The sequence below is a fragment of the Nesoenas mayeri genome (genome assembly GCF_963082525.1).
Source record: "Nesoenas mayeri genome assembly, chromosome: 3".
Lineage (NCBI taxonomy): Eukaryota > Metazoa > Chordata > Aves > Columbiformes > Columbidae > Nesoenas > Nesoenas mayeri.
Window position 1 is genome coordinate 97373806 of NC_137544.1, and position 15000 is coordinate 97388805.

Sequence of the window (15000 nt, forward strand, 5' to 3'; positions counted from 1 at the left end):
TCAATAATTCAAAAGTTCTTGGCTCCTTCCCCCTTTTCTGGGCACACAGAGTTTTCTCGAGAGTGGTTGCATGGAAGGGACAGGTGAAGAACGGGGAAGAGGATGTTCCTGGTGGGGTTTGCCATTTGTTGTGGCTGGTGACAGCACACAGACTTGATGTTTGGTGTGCCATGGCACCTCCAGACCTTCCTGAGGGCTGTGGCCCCATTAGGCACCCACATACCTACCAAGCAGGAGACTCTCACCCCTGGGAGGTAGGTCTGCCTCTAGGCCAAGGCAGAATAGCAAAATACAGGAAAAGAAAAGGAAATGCATAAGGAGATAAGTGTGACCAACTTTTTTTCCTGTCAAAATGTGCTTAAATTCCCTCCAGCTTTGTTTGTTTGTTTGTTTTTAACACAACTTCTTTTCTGTTTGCAGAGTGGAAGTTGAAATGTTCTTTGCTTTCCAAAGTTCTTGGGTCCTTGATGATTTCAGGCATTTCATTTCAAAGCGTTAGTTGCAATGTTAATGTAAATGGATTACTTCAGTGAGGACATGTGGGGAGGGTATTGGTGTTTTCAGGTAGATAAGAAAATATAAATCTCGTACGTTTAGCACTGCTAGTGATCGCAGTTTCCTCATCTCGGCAAGGTGTCTAGTAGCTAGTAGGAAAGGAGCCCCTTGATATTCATGGATGGAAAGGGATGTTTTAAGTGGCGATGATTTGCAGATATTTCACACAGTCTTTCTTGTGTTATCTATGATAATGAGAATTTCTAGAGGTTTAAATCCTGATTTTGCATTGAAGATCCAGCAGTTATGAGATCGTTAAAGTGTTTCTAACGTAGCCACTGTAACTTTTCCCGATAAATGCCTGGCCCCTCCCCCACAACCTGCAAAGCAAAAATGACAAGTACTGTAATGTTGAAATTGGATCCAAAGAGATTTAGCAAACTGAGCATTTGCCATATTTAGCGTCATCAAAGTTCCTTCCTCTCATACTTCAGTGATGCTTTGCTGATCTTCTGATTAGTCTGATATGCTGTTTCTCTTAAATCACCTACACTACTATTCCTAAATCCTCCCCCTTTATCTCTTCTTGGGTAAAATTTGTGCATAGACTTTAATACTCCTAAATTGACTATGAGGAAAAAAAGATAAAGCTAAAATGTGTATTTGGTCTGTATCAGGCAGTGCCATTGATTTGCTCAGGAATCTGTGATACTGTGTTCCTTTCCCTGCACATTGGAACTGACAGCTTGTAGCAAAGTCAAATAAGATGTTCAACAAACCACATGTCCTATCGTTTTTAGCTTTGCCATTGTACCCTTATGGCTGTGAGCCAGAGACAGATACAATGCCTCCTCCAGCAGGATGCAACTTTGCCTGTGTTTTGTGTGCACACGTGTGTGTAGCTGGTTCCACATTTCTCTCTCTAGCAGTAGGGTTAGCTGGAGAAACATGTGCTGAGCTGCACAGAGCAATTTGAAACTGACTTTTGAAAAGTTGGGGGCGGGGAAACATGGGTTTTTTTGTGAAAGGTGAAGATGCTTCTCTGCTCCGGGGCAGCTCTTCCAAGGAGGTAGAAGGTGGGTTATCCTGGTGAATGAAGGAGGCAAATGTCAGTGTCCCAGCACGAATGCCAAAGTTGGTCAGAAAGAGAGGACATCTTGCTTTGCCACTTGATATCTGTCTCATCTGTGGTGTTGCCATAGGCTTTTGGATGCCAGCTGCAATAATTGGTCAGGTATTGTTGCTATACATTGAAAGAAATTTTAAAATCCCAAATAATTTTGTAACTTGCTCTCAAAATCCATTCTAATGCAGATCACCAGAACTCCCAGTTGTGACTGTAGCAGGATGTCCTCCTTTCAGACAAGGTGTGAGTTAAAATAAAAATATGGTTAAAGACCATATATGAGATTTTTTTTTTCTGATTTGTGTACTTACAACAAAGAAAAGAAATTGGCCTGAGGACAATACCCGGAGTTTAGCCTTGCTTTGGTTTCCACTCCTCCTCCATCATCCTTGATCCCCTGGCATATTTTTGTAGTTACCGTCATTCTCCGTGTATTAACGTCTCCCTGCATGATGCCCGTTCCTTTTCCTTGTGGGCATTTTAACAACTCAGTCTCAGTTCTGAAGTCTCAGGGTCTCTCTGTGCTCGTGATTTTGCTCCGTGACCTCCTGCCTACTGCTTAACACTCGCCACGCCACGCTCCACTGCGGAGCGTGCAAATGAGCACCAAAGCAGAAGCCCGTACGCGCCATCATTCTGAGCTCAGCCTGCCTGCTGCTTCACGGGAACTTGCCCGATTTTTGCAGACGTAGTTACCGAGATCGATCACAATAGCAAAATGTCTGCCAAGCTGTGCTATTTGCACAAATACACTGTATGCAGTTTTGGTACAGTGGGGTTTGACGCGATGATTGCCTGTTTTCATAGCGCTAGTTACGGCACGTGTCGTCGTTTCGAAGGGGGAGAAAACCATTTTTAAGAAGTTTGCTCTGCTTTTGGCAGGAGAAAACTATACCAGTGGGAAAAACCTAATTAAGACCAGTTGTACTCAAGTCTTAGCAGAATGTCTAACTTAAGGCACTGTGAGTTTGTCACATTAAAAAAATCAATGAGATTACGTAAAACAATTCAAATAACACCACCTATAAAATCTAAGTAATAACCCAGTCACGTAAGCAGCCTACGAACCCTTGAAAGGAATGCTGGCTGCCAAAATTTCCAGAAGTGATGATGGTTTTAGGCCAGTTCCATTTTGGGATGCTCAACTGGAGATCTGTTAATGAGAGCCACTTTGTCAGGAGGTCCTCAACAGTCCATTCCCTGAAAATGAAGTGTGCCCAGCACTGCATCCAAAAATTAAGACATCCTCAATTATAAAAAATTCTGGCAACTCATGTGCTTATTTTAGGAACCTGTATTCTTCCCTAGTTTCATCCACAGGATTCACCTTGTACTGAATTGGCGTTCATCAAAAGGAGAATTAAAGCCCTCGAACCTGATTCTTATTTAAACTAAGGCCACTTCGGAGTGGTTTTGCAGGCGCTGCAAAGTACAATTTATAACCACCCTAATACTCCTTTATGCAACTGGAGCAGTGCAAAGTGGCCTCAAGAGAAGAGAAAATCAGGTGCCTAACTTGCTAACTTCCATCTGGGAGATTGCTCTCCCCATACAAACCGCTGTGCCGCGGCCAGCTCGGCACTTGTGGTGGTACCAGCCCTGGGCACAGCCGGACGGGACGGCTGTTTGTTGCAGTATTAAGCTCCTCTCGATTTTTTTTCCCCCTCAGCTGTACACTTCCTCCTTCAAGGGCTTTATTGTTGTAGCGTTTCAACATTGTTCTCGGCATTCTTAAAGACAAAGTCGGAAGGGCTCTCTGGTGGTCTGCAGCAAGGAGAATAAAGCTGCTTTGGCAATTTGAGAACAGTAAACGTAACTGTCCTGATTCCTCTAAAGAAAGCACAAAACATAAGCGTCTGGATTGAACTTCTTTTTCACTTAAAAATCTTGGTTTCAGGAAATTTAATTGATGCCTTCAGGCCTTTTTTCTTTTTCATTTTAAAGACAATTTCTTGTGAAACAGCAGAGCTTTCCTTGAAACTGCATGGGAAATGAATCCGGTTTGTAAACCAAGTAACAAAATCCGCGGCTTGCAGTGGAAGGTTCATGCGTTGCACGTATCAATTAATGCTTATTAATCAGTTTTTGCAGTTAGTTGAACTGCAGATTGTAGTTGGAAGCTATTAGGGAGAGAATTGCGAGAGGAATACTGTTGCAGGACTACACTCGGTTTTTCTGTTTGTGTCCTTTGGATTCAAGGTGTTTGTATAATGAAGTTGGCACGTTGATATATGATCTATTTTTTAATGTCATTACAATTTTAGTTCCCTCTGCCTTTTTGTCATTGGGTTACATTTAAGCACAGCAAGATCAACTTTAAACTTCCTTACTCAACAGCTTTATTAGTTATAACGTACCGTGACCTTTCTCAACATTCTTAAAGAAAAAGATACAGTGTAATGTCACTTTACTTTGCTTATTGTTCTTTGTTGTGGTGAACAAAGCATTTTCTACAGTGGCTATAGCACATAATTATACAGCTTTCAATAGCGGTGTCTTGGCACATATCAAAGTTCAGAAGAGCCTTTAGAAAAAAAAAGATGTTTTGTGGCAGCCTAGGGAGGGTCTCATCTTTCCTTCAGAAAATAGTTCAAGGCTCTTCTGTCAAGCTTCCCTACTTAGAGCTTTTTCTCCTCCTGCTTCATAAAGTTTAAAGGGGATTCAGTGGAGTTCTATGATCTATTTCCTTTGAAAGATTGTTCCTTTGCACAGAGAAGTCCTTTGACTTCAAGAGTTCACAGATTCATGTCTTTAGGTATCATATGTCTGACCTTATCAGTTACTCTATTTAATGTAGGAGAAAAAGTCTCAACTCTTTGTGTTTGTCTGTTTTGCCTCTGTGAAATGATTTGGTGAAAAGACCATCCTTTTTAACACACCACTGAGAGGCCGTTTCTGACTGTAACCTACCCTGTGGCTCTTCTAAAAAAAAAAAAAAAAGAAAAAAAAATTGTCCTTGTGTTTTGTGTATGGATGATTTCACAGTGAGAATAGAATTATACAAGGACAGACACACATAAAAAAATCTTTTGCTCTTTTTTCCTAAATGATCTATTGGCTATTTTGGTGGCTGCTACTCTGGTTCCCCAACAGGCACAACCATTTAACAAACACAGAGATAGCGGCTGGAGTGCTGGGCCAGCAGTAGGTTTTCCCTTGCTTCGACCTACCCCAAAGGCCTTCATAATTAATTGTCCTTCAGAGATGAGGAAAGTTCAGAGACAGTGTGTGTAGCGATGTCTATTGTCTGACATTCAGTTCTCCTTCCCTCAGCTCTTTTTCTTCCTTCCACAAAGGGTTATCAATAGGAGCAGGGAGCAAGCTCTCTTCTAACAGCTGCTGGTGGTGGCTGTAGCTTTCTGGGGAAGGTATCATTGTGTTCAGCCATCTATGGATTAAATGGCTGGAAAAGTTCTAACGACGCTTTCAAACGGGTGTGTTTATTTCATCTAGATTACACAGACCTATTTAGCTAATTAAAAACTTTCTCAGAACCCCCTCTCTGCTATTCAGGGGAAGACAAAAAATTAAAGCGCTGCTGTAATTATGAAGAATGGCTGTCGTGAAACTTTGGTAAATAAATGAAAAATTCGATCTGTCAGCTTTGATCGAAACACACCCAAATCAGCACAGGCTTGTTCGCTGACTTGTTCTGTGGTTTTGGTTTGTATTTTTTTTCTTAGGGGGAAGAAAGGTGCATGGTAGAAAAAGCATAAAAGAAAACATTGATATAAGCCGTAAGAGAAACAAACACTCGCCCAGTTTAAAAAACTGCCACTAGTTCATACTGTCTCTGCTCATAACATCAAAGTGCAAAGAAGCTGGAGTTTGCTAAACGGATTATTAATATTGTTGTGCCTTCTGCGATTAATTGAGAATCCTCTGTGGTGTAATTATTAAACCTCGTATACAACAGAAGAAAATTATATACGTGCTTTCTTGTTTTCCCTGATGATATGCTAAACAAAGATATGGTGTGGTTATATTAGATAGGCAAGAAGTATAGTTAAATTAGGGCTGTTTATTAACAATCCTTATGTTACTGCCCCAATTAATTGGGCGAAGCCAAAAAGGACAAATACAATCATTCTTCCACTGAACAGTTTAACTAGCAAATTATGGAGGTTTAAATATTTTTTTCATTGTAAAAAAAAAAAAAAAGACTCCACTTCGGACCGTCACCTGTATTCTTCATAAATACATCAGTTTGCAATGAAAAGGAATAATCATATAAAGCATTTTCTGGGCTCCATCTCAGTCCCTTACTGTTACAAAGGACCACCAACAATCCAGATCAATTATTGTACTGATTAAGTTATTGTGCCTGGCATTTCGAACCAGCTTTTCTGTATTTAAGAAGAAATTGCATACAAAGTAGATGCAGCTAATAGAGTAATGCAAAAAAAAAGATCATAAAAAATTAAAGTTATTCTTATGAATCTTTCATTAGAAGCAATGAAAAGGGACACTGGTGAAGCCAAGTGCTTTGTTCTTCTGAGCTCCTCTTGTAGGGCCAGATCCTGCGAACAATTACGTACTTGAGCGTTCCTTCTGCGAGAGTCCTGCTGGCGCCTCCAGCATCTCTCCGGCTCTTCCACGGTTTGCCCACGTCGGCCTGTGCGTTACCACCAGTGTTGTTCTGCTTTACCAAACAGATGTTCCCTTTAAAAATTGACAAAAGCCCTGTAAAAAAATCCACCACCAAATCACACAGCTGTACGGAGGCGAACGCTCGCTTTTATGCAGGAGGAGCTGTTGTGAAATGATTTAAGGCTACTCTGAGCTTTTCAGATTACTCCCCACCGCAAATAACATCTTAAGTACTAAATTGCCCTAAGCGGTGTTTTATTACTGATCAATAAAATAGTAATCTTGTCTTTTAATGTGGAAAAATATTTTAGTGGGATTTTTCCTGGTTTAGTTCAAGGATAGCAATAAACCAGAAAGCACAACCCCCGAAAAAAAAGCAAAACCCGTCCTCGTTTGTTTCTAATTTTGCTTTGGGGGAATCCTTGGATCGTTCCAGCTGAATGGTGCAGGGCTGCTGTGCCTGTGCGCGTGTGGTGGTGTGCTGTGGTCTGTTTGGGGTTTGTGGTTTTTAGCTTTTTCTTTTACAATTATTTACCAGAACTCATCCTTATTGCCCCATCCTCTTCTCCAACAAAACAACTCCCTTCCAAAAACAAAAACAAAAAAAAAAGAAACCAACAAAACCAAACCAAAACAAAACTTGGCAAACTCTTCCGACTCCTACTGCCATTTCATTTTGCATTCAACAAGGGGTAGTGGGAATTAAAACGTCAACTGGAGACTGAGAAAAGCACCAATTTATAATGCGTTAGCCTTGCACAATTCAAGATTTCTTTTGCTAGCTGCACACATTATACCCAACATCTCGCTCCTCTCTTGTGGCAGTTGTGAGGAATGGCCATTCCTTCCCGTGTGTGTACTACAGGCCTCTAAAGACTCTTATTTATTCTCTCCCATGTCACCTTGTGTACAGTCTGGTCTGTGACACTGATGGTGATTATGTCATTATTTTGCTCTGGGGGCTTTGGCACATCTGCAGAGCTGATGCACATCTTCTTTGTTACGCTGGCATACGTCCCATATCGCAAATGCTTCATTAGCCTTACTGCCTGCCTCCTTGCCAGACAAGAATACCCAAATCCAAGCTTCTTTTTGCTCTGGTCTTTTGTGTCTGTGATGAGCCTTTATTCATCTTCCTCGTTCTTCCCTGTTTTCTATTTTTCTATGTAAAACTGATTTCCAGATGTCCGTTGTTCTCCAAAAATCCATCGTAGATGAGGAGCGAGAAGCAAGGTGAATTTTAACCCATGTTGTCCCTCACTCGCGTAATATCTTATCCCTTTTTCATTCATCCTGCCTATAGAAAGACTTTGTCAGGCTAGGCGGTTCAATTTTAAAACTTGCTGTTTAAAAAAAGAAAAAAAAATAGTAAAATAAATGAGTTATTCTCTTATCATTTAATAAATCCTAGTTGTGGTAATGAGTAACATGCAAGTTGCACGTGTTTCTTCCAGACTTTCTGAATTTCTTGTAGACAATATAACTGAATTTCTCACTCAGAACTGTTGGAGAAGCAGCTCTGTCCAGTGAAGGAAGAGAGTGTTCACGAGACCAAATCAGCTGAAATTTCTTATCTCCTGTTTTAGTGTGTCACATTAAAAGGACATAGAACATTTTGTACTGTGAAAATTGAAGAAAATGTTTGATCTTCTAAACTTCATCTAAGCTGTTCTATATAAATGTTGTACCAGAGAGATGTGAAATGGTGGGTTAGCTTACTAGCTTTGTAAGATTTTTCCCTCCGCATCCCATGCACCCCATGCTTTTTTTCCGTGACACTGAACTAACTTCTGGGCTGGATTCTCAGTTTCTGGTGTAAATCAGCTCCAGCAATCATTGCAGCTAATTAATCTGTGCCAGCTGAAGAGCTATCTTTTGTTGTGTTCCTCTACAGTCAAGTGTGTGAATATATGTTAAATGTTAATTGGAAAAAAAGTTGTGTTTATTTTAAAACTAAAAATTAAATGCAGACCGGGATTTGGAGCAGCAGAGCCATCACGTTTATGGATGTGGGGTGGAGGGGTGCATTGTTTTTATTTTTGTAAGGCACTCTTGCCAAAAGAGGAGGTCCCAGCCGACACCGTCTCCTAGTGCGTGGTCAGGGCTGTGTGACTGACTTTAACAGAAGTCTTACAGATGGGATTGCCCATCCTATAGGACTTTGAATAGGTCACCTTCACACATAACACCGTTTGCTTCCTATCTTCAACGTGTTTTAAAATGGATGAGAGTCAGGCGCTCATAATGTGAATTAGCAAACTGTCTTAACTTTCAGAAACTGTGGGAGAGGTTTAGCAGCACCATGCCCCACACTGGTTTCTGACCCAGCTTTTTGGGGGTTCTGCCCTGTCCCAAAGCGGGTAGCCCTGGGCTGAGAGTGCAGTTTACTTGTGGAGAGGCCTTCCAACATTGTTGTGGAGTGCAACGGGGACGCTGTTTTCAAAGATACTTAAATCCGCAAAGGTGAAATACTGAGGCTGTGAGGAAGTAACAGCAGAATATTGCAGGGGCCCATGAGGACTGTGTGTCTTCCAGCTGCGTGAGAGCGAGATAACCTGGGAGGTGAAGTAGCCACGGTTCAGCATCCTACCGAAGTGACAATAATAATGCAAGAAGTGAAGTTAAAAAATACTGTTTGGTCGAAGAGAGAGGGGAGGGAGTCTTCAGGATACTGGGTCACTTTCTGTAGTTACGCAGAGCCCATCACCTGCAGAACTGCCGGATTTCATAGTGCAGGGAGGGAGCCCCGCATCTTCCTGACCTGTGAGTGTGGGTGGGCGAGAGAGAGGGAGGGACAGCCAGATAATCAGCGCACTGGAGATGATTTCTCCCTGTAGATCTGAAAAGGGCAAGGTTCATCTTTCTTATCTACAGAGGGGGAAGGTACGCAGCCAGGCTCTGCCTTGTTTTGTGTGCCACCGGAGGGACTCGTGAACTGCTCTCTGCGGGGGGTTGGTTTCAAGGCTCTAGTGGAAATGTGCCGTCAGAAGAAGCCGTGTCCAGGTGGTGGTCCAGAGCGCTCAAAGATGTGGCCTTGAACTTGTTTCTGTAGTTAACAGGGAGGCTTTGTAGAGAGCAGCAGACCAGGGTGGCATGATCCCTGTTGCTAAGCAGAAAGGCTGCTGCATTGATTGGGACTTAGGGGAGAACGGTGGCGTAGACACACAAATGCATTTAAAGCAGTCATCTACAACTTCAGAAAGTTTTTAGAGGAGGGAGGGGAAATCAACGTTGCGAGTAAAAGCCCTTTAACTGCTGAGTATCAGTGTTCAGGGGGAAGCCGAAGTAAGTGGCTTATCTCATGCAATTGCGGAGAGGGCTGGCTCCATCAGACGAGGCCCAGCCTCGAGGTTATCTAATCCAGCACTGGCTGGAGTCGCACCATTTCCTTCCGCAAGGGATAAAGAGCAGGCAAACGAGAGGCAGCCCAGTCCATTAGGATGTAAGACTTCATCTTCTGAACTCACAAGTTTGCAAGCTTCAGCTGTCCCCGGCAGGTCCTGACCTGGAGCTTGTGATGGGGTGTTTGTAGCCCAGTTTGGCCAGCTGCATGGCTCAGGGTGGAATAGATGAAGCAGTTTGTTCCATCATGATGGGCTTCAGATGCCCATAAAAGTGTGGTTACATTGGGAGGCGGTTCATCAGAGTTAATCCGGGGGAGCCTGGGCTGGTGGAGCCTCATTTGCAACACCCCTCACCCATAACCCTGCACAGTTTCCTTCCCCTGCCCCTACCCTCTGCCATGGGAAAGAGGAAAGGAGGTGCCCTGCTGCCAGAGGGCATGCTTACCACCTTCATGACACCCCCAAAAGGACCCTGCTGACTCCCTGTTTCCCTGCCAGACTGATTAAACACCACCTGCTTCCCATCTCTTCCCCCCCCCCCACCCCAATACATGCAAAACAAGGAGGGAGAGGGCACAGTTGGAGCTTTTCAGGGCCAGGCACAGAAGACAAAGGTGACTGCAATGCAGAGAAATGGGCAGAGTGTACAAGAGCAAGCAACACCAATTACGGATATTTAGTAACTGTTACGACATTTTTATATATGTAAGATGTATTCCTGATGTATAAGCCTTTAATTATCACTTCTACTACTTGTTAATGGTTCATCTATGGGGCCAAATTCTGCTGAACATAGAAAAATCTCTGAACACTACAAGCTCTTGAACGTGTTTTCCTCTATATCCATGGTCTAACCAGCAGTTTCTGCCTGCCCAGCTCTTTTACGCATGGAAATACCATGAAAGCAGATGGGCTTACTGCTAGTGAGAGGCATACCTGCTCATCACAGCCCAGGTCCTTCTGAGTAACACATCACATTCCCATATGGCCGATGCGTCCAGGAGAGTGTGCAATAACCTCTCTGCTGTTCCCAGAGAAGAGCCAGAACTGGGTGGTCATCCCTGTACTCAGTTTTCTGGACGGGTTTTTTGTGGGCGCCTGGATGTGGTACCTGCCAGAATTTGGCAGCAGGGTACGTAACATGCCTCTTGGTATTATAGGCAGCCTCTTGGAGCAGATTGCATTTCACCGCAATGAGACTGAGTTAAAGTTAGACTTTTCTTGTGAGCATTAGTTTTATTTCTCCTTCAGTTTTTGAATGAGACAGCTTCTGGAGTGTGACAGTAACCCCTCCCATGATTCTTTCTTACATGTCCCAGCACATACTAAACCCCCAACTATCATAAGCTGTAGGAGCCTTAGTGATTTTTCCATTCTGCGGCAGTGCCATTGGCAATGTAGTAAGTTAAGGGCAATCAGAGTTTCCATTAGAAACCTCTACATCTCATGCAGTTCTAATTCATCAGTAAGGCAGAAAAGGAAATTTGATAATCATCTCCCCATTAAAACACTGTCGATGATTTTCGAGGATGGGGAGAGGGGAGAACTGAATTTCAAGGAGCAAAAAGTCTAAATAAATTGTAAATTGAAAGATTTTTTATTTTGTTTTAGCCCACTCTACTCTCAGGTCTTACCAACTTTTGTGCTTAGAAACTAGGATGTTAAGGCGGTTGTGTTTGCACGAGAGGGTAGCTGTGTTTCCGTGATGGCCAGGCTCATCCCCTGGACCACCAGCACAGTGGTCCTAGCACATAGATCCTCCAGGGGTGTCGCTGTGTGTGGGATGCCTCCCCCATACTGCAAAATAGGAATATGGGTCCTGGTGGGGAGGACCCTGGGAGGCAGGAGGGGGGTGTGAGCCCAGCGAGCCGCGGCCGCAGCGCTGTGTGCCTCCAGCCCAGGCGCTCAGTGCCGGCGATGCTCGGCGCTCCAGCCGCGCAGGGAGCCTGCCGAGTACTTCCCAGTCTTTATTTGTGGAAAAGCTTAATTGAAATGCAAGTGATTAAATCTAATGTATCGCGCAGTATCCATTTTCACTGCACTACCACTTTCACTTCCCCGATATTATCAGGCATCTCAGCAGCCCCACTGTCAGGTTTTTTTCCTTGTAAGAGCCATGCCTATTCTCTCTCCTCTTTGTGAGCTTGGCGGAAGAGATAACAGTAAGCCAGCAGTAGATTACTAGCGCCCCAAACTCTACTCAAGGGATAAGGCATCTCAACTTCATTTCAAGCAAACACTTTTAAAATACAGTCTCAGATCATTTGAGGAGCATGTGTTTTCCAGCTTTTATAAGGAGTAAAACACTTACAGTGTAACAGTAAATGTAATTAGAAACCTCTGTTGTTTTCCTAGTTTTTCTCTTTTCAGCTGGACTCAGGCTAATGCTTTTCCCTTCTCAAACACCAGGCTCAGTGCTGTGTTGTTAGTCCTGTTCCTGAAGAGTGGTCTTCTCTTTGTGTGCGACAGTGGGAGAGCAGACCGTCCTAAATGGCCACTCAATTTCTTGTCCATCTTTTTCCATAAAAATCTGTTTCTTAACAGATTTGTACAGCAGGAGTTGTGAGAGGAAACTTGAAGACAATAAACACAGACCGTGGTGGCACCAGAGAGCTGCTGCTGTAGCCAGGGGGATTGGGTGGGCAAATTGACGCCCAGCTTTCTAGTAAAGGTGGTAACTGGGAGAAAAGTGTGTTTACTGGAGTGTCCAATAGTTGAGGTATTTTTCATTTGTGTTTTTAAAATAAAAGCATCCTTTCCAACTATTTCCCTCTCCTCATAAGTGATAATGGAAGAGGCATTAGCCTTTCCATTGCCTGAGCCAACCTGTTTTTTTTCTAAGAGGTGTCCAGGATGTTCAGCCAATTGAGTGATCTAATTAGCTGAAAATTGTTAATTTCCTTTACCTTATAAAGCACCTAACACAGAAACTGTTAAATAATGTTAAGTGTCAGACTTAAACTGAGAACATTGGGCCATATGCTGCCGCGGCTTTCGCGCCAAGAAGTGTAGCAACTTACTCCAAAACCTGCCTCCAATTTCTGTGTAGAAGCCAAAGCCTCCTGCTTGATATGCTGCCACACCAACTTGCAGCGCTAAGATGGTCCCACGCAGCAGCTCACTGTGCTTGGGGAAAAAAGTATGTGCGTGAGGGGAGGTGACAGTCTGGAGAAACGTGGCAGAAGCCAGGACACCAGCAAGGTATCGCAGACACTGCCCTTGCGAGCGCAGGAAAAGCAAGGGTAGGGCAGTGCTGCTCCGGGCAGTGTTATCCTGGAAACGGTGGCAGATTTGTGCCTGCAGCTGCTAATTGCATGAGTCCCTCAGCTGTGGAGGGCCTGGTGGATGGGTGGCTCTTGTAGCTCTTCATTAAAACAGGGGGGTCCCTGGCTCGATGGGACGCACACGAGGAAGGAGCTGGTCCCGGTGTCACCAGCCTCCCCGCAAGCCCACAGAGAAGTGGCTGCAGAAGAAGCATGATGCCTCGCTGCGTTGCTGCTGGCTTGACCCCAACATTGCTCTGATGCAGCGTCTTATGGGCAGGGCTTGTCCTCCGTAGGTTTCCTACACAACAGGCTGTGGGTAAGGGAATACAGGTTTAGGTGCCAGCTCACCTCCAAAGCCCACAGGTTTAAATCTTCCTTGTGTGAAGAAGGGGCTCAGGGATATGTATGGGTGATGCAAGCAGAGTTTCTGAAGCATCTCCCTTAAGAAGGTTGCACTACGCCCCCAAAACTCACCTTACCCTGAGTTTGGGAGTGGGGGGGTGCCTGTGCACATCTGGTTTGTGCTTTGTATGAGTTTCTTCTCGGCAGAAATATTTCCCGAGTCTCCTCTACTGTTGCTGTACCTGTGCTGGTGCAGAGTGCTTTGCACACACACTTTAGAGCTGTCTGAGCTGGAGCTACCCATGGTGAGACTGCTCCCCCAGCAGCAAACTCGCTCATTATCCTGGAGAGGTTCTCCACCACTTGTCTAATAGCTGCTGCTTACGCCTTACCCTTGGGTTGAGGGGCTCCCTGCGGAGTCCCCCTCTACAGCCACTGTCAAGATCACCCAGTTAGAAGCGGGATCTGGCCTTCCCCCTCTCGCCCCCTCCAACCTGTTTACCTCCCATTACCACGACCTTGCGCTCTGCAACGTGAGCAGCCTTCACCAGCTGAAGACCTCTGATCCTAAGTCCACTAGAGATTTTGGCTTTCCTATTTGGCAAGGCGACTTGTTGCCCACCAGGTCAACATGAATAAAGATTTTTTTTTTTTAAATCCGTGCTGTCCTGCAGTTGAAAAAAAGCAAAAAAAAAGCCGCCTCCAGATAATTTAACCTCTCCTGGCAGCCTGACATCTTGAGCTGTCTGTGCTGCGTTTGTTTATTTCTGCTCATAATTACGATCAAAAAAATCAAACCACACTCTCACCAAGAATTCTACTTTATATAAAATTTGAAAGTAAAATCAATCCTGGCCCAATCTTATCATTTTTAAAGTATGTTTATCCAGCTTTGTAATAGGAACAAGCAGACGGTTTGAAGGCCACATAGTTTTCAAACCTTGGTTGCAACACGTTACCCCATTTTGAAACCGTCTTTATCTAGCCGAGAAAACTAAAATCTGTTTGACAAAGTAGCCCTCCAGCCAGTTTATCTTGCAATATGGCTTTAGCTCACAGAGCCTATTGATTTCCTTAAATTAATGTTTACAGAATGCTACTGAATTTCACTCAACGGGACATTGTTCTTTTGAAGCTTTGTAAAATATGATACAGAGTGTTATTGCCATTTGTTCCTTTGCTAAGACTGATGAAACGTTTATTTTTTTAAAGTGCAGCCTTGAACTATAGCTGTTTCCTACAAGTGTGTTTACTCTTGGAACATTAGTAATACAACACACTATCAGACTCCAGCACAATACCACAGGCAAAGTCGGTAGGTACACTCTGGCCAGCCTGATCGTATAAATGGAGCTGAAGTTTAATGCAGATTAAACATCGTATGAGAAAAGGTTTCGAGCTTAGCCCAGCTGTCCCTGTCTGAAGGATCTTCAGATTTGTGCACTACAGCCAAGCAGTTGTCTGACGCTGTTACAATATTAGAACGGTTGCGTTGGTCTTGGTACATCTAAACATGGGACCCCGTACTGAAAATTAATGTCTGATCCTCTCCCTCCGCTCCCATCCGTAGAAGGTGAATAGATTTGTGGTTGCCTTGTGCATGGTTCGGAGGCTTTTGATCTGATCTCTGAGGAGCGCTTAAAAATCTGCTCCAAGAACCCCTTGCATTACTTCTAACGTCCACCCAAATTTTGGTACTTCACTAAAATGAGGTTGCTGTTACCTACAGCTGAAGTTTTACAAGAAATCACAGCCAACAATGAACTGACAATTTTGCTACAGCTTTCTGCAGTTATACCACCAACAGACACATCAGGCCAATAAATCTTCACTGTTT

At 43.8% G+C, this 15000-nt stretch overlaps 1 protein-coding gene across 1 annotated transcript in view; it reads left to right on the plus strand.

The window, feature by feature from the left end:
• The window catches only part of PROX1 (prospero homeobox 1), a gene marked incomplete at both ends in the record, with an annotated part of 36267 nt that overhangs the window by 14758 nt on the left and 6509 nt on the right, over window positions 1-15000 (plus strand). The gene's annotated exons all lie outside the window — the stretch shown is intronic.